Source organism: Urocitellus parryii, unplaced genomic scaffold, assembly GCF_045843805.1.
Source record: "Urocitellus parryii isolate mUroPar1 unplaced genomic scaffold, mUroPar1.hap1 Scaffold_37, whole genome shotgun sequence".
Lineage (NCBI taxonomy): Eukaryota > Metazoa > Chordata > Mammalia > Rodentia > Sciuridae > Urocitellus > Urocitellus parryii.
Window position 1 is genome coordinate 12,768,414 of NW_027553327.1, and position 2,454 is coordinate 12,770,867.

The following is a 2,454-nucleotide window of genomic DNA, read 5'->3' on the forward strand; positions in this document are numbered from 1 at the left end:
TAGTAGAAACTGATGGGAAAAAAAGAAATAAAGAGTATACTACACAGGTGTAATATGCTAGTCAGAAGTCCTAGTCCGCGGTATCCTAATTCATGCAAAGCACTTGGTTTCACATATGTTGGGGATGTGAGGGTGGGAGAATAGAGAGGGAGAGGAAAAAAAAAAACTTGAAGGAAGACACAGGGATTGTTTGGTGGAGATCAGTATCTTTCCTGCTTCCCTTCTCATCCAATAGGGGAGGGTCGTCTGTTGTTAACTGGTATCTCCACCCTCTGAATGGTGAAGAAACTGAGTAGAAACTGGGTCCCTGGCCAGCCAGAGTTCCAAACTGGGAGTTGCCCCTACTGAAGATGGTGATGAAGGTGACCCAAGATGGAGGCGCCTGCTTTCAGCAGTGGGCTGTCGGGTTATGTGGGGGGAGCCGTGATGGCATTGGACGACGAGTTCAGAAACGACTCTGTGGTGTGCAGTGTGTGGCTGTTGGCTGACTTCAGAGCCTGTGGGAAGTTCTTGGGAGCAGGCCACTACTTGTAGGGGACTATCTCTGCTGCTGCAGAGTTCCAAGTTGGTGTGATGGGGCAGCCCCACGTTGGTAGATGGGGGTCCACACAGGAGTGGTGGCCAGATTCCTGCATGTGAGAAGCTGCCAGGTGTCCTGAGGGGGAGTGGCATCAGCGATTTCTGCTCGGGTGAGTGGCTGAGAGTTCTGTGCGGGTGCTGATGGTCCCACTTGGTTGCCCAGTAGTCCTGTGTGGGCCAGTAATTGGGAGACCTACTCTGATGCAGAGGCCTAGAGCCCTGTATGGGCATGGTGGTTGTGTTTCCCGCCAGGGAGCAGGAATATCGCTTGCAAAGAAGCAGTATTCTCACTACTTGAGACCTAAGTCAGGGAGCGACACAGAATGCTGCCTCCCTTCGGCCCACCATCTTGGATCTCGCCCAATATTAATTCTTCCAAGCAAAGAACACAGTATACTTTGCAATGCATTTTTTTTTATTGTTAAATTTTATTTTGGGTTGACACATCACAATCGTACACCAGAACTTCAGGGAGACACCTCATTTCCAAACCATAACAAGTAGTCTACTTTTCTCTTTTGTGAACCTCCATAGTCATTCATAAGAGTCATGCTGCTAATTTAATTTCTGAGCAGAGGCTGTTTGGGACATAATTGGGATGCTCAGAATTGGGAAAAAATATTTTAAAAAATAAATAATTGCAGACCAAAAGTGGTGTAATTAACATAAGTAGTAGTCTGGAAAGAAAGCTTTCCTGTTTCTACAGATGACAGAAGGACAGAATGAAGCAGAAATCACAGCTCTCTAGTCGCAGCCCATGAAAATGCTGAGACTCAGGGATGGGGAAAGCATGATGACAAAGTCACACAGGCGCACATGGTGGAAGAGTGTGGCAGATGATGACCAGGAAGCAGAGAGAGAGAGAGAGAGAGAGAGAGAGAGAGAGAGAGACTCCACTTACCAGACAAAAATATATACCCCAAAGCCACGGCCCCAGTGCCCCATGTCCTCCAGCCACACCCACCTGCGTCAGTTACCACTCAATTAATCCCATCAGGTGATTGATTCAATGGTGGGGTTAGGGCTCTCAGAATCCAATCATTTCCCCTCTGAACCCTCTCGAATGTCTCCCACATGAGCTTTTGGTGGACAGCTCACATCCAAACCGTAACACGGAGCATACCAGGGTGAGCAGGTGGGAAGAGGTGGAAGGAAGACACATAGATGGATGGATAGGACAGATTCAGACTCAGCAGCAGGTGGAGGCTGAGGTACGAGCTCTATCTCTAGTTAATAAAGAAAAATATCAAATACAAAAAGTTGTGTTGCAAAATCACAGCAGTTGGTTTGTTATCAGCAGCACAGAAATGGGTTTCTGCCATATTCAGTTGTATATATATATCATAATCATATCAGTATGACTTCAATATATATGATATCTTTAGATGCAGCCACACAGCACTTGATCAATGATAATTTGCAAGAATGTTGAGCTTGTTTAGGTACCATCTGGAGATGGCTTTTAGTAATCCTAGACAGGAGGATTGTGTTCTAGTCATATCACAATACAGCATATTTTTTTGAGGCCTGTGGATGCAGAGCTCTTACCTCCTTGCTAATAGATCATTGCAGAAGACTTCAGGTGTGTAGATTTTTTGATGATGAATCCTATAAGGATGGATCATTGGAAAGGCCAAACATGGCTATAGCTATTCTGTTGTTGATGCTTCCAACAGGTTACTGTTATGATGATGATGATTATTAATATTATTATCATTTATTTAAGTAATAAATACCTCGATTTAGTGTATGCATTCATTGTCATAAACATTTTCTTCTGAGTATGTGTTTACTATGTAAAATATTGATGATGGACTTTTGTTTTCTGGCCTATATATGAAAAGGCCTATGGAATGATGCAGGAGTCTGAGAGCT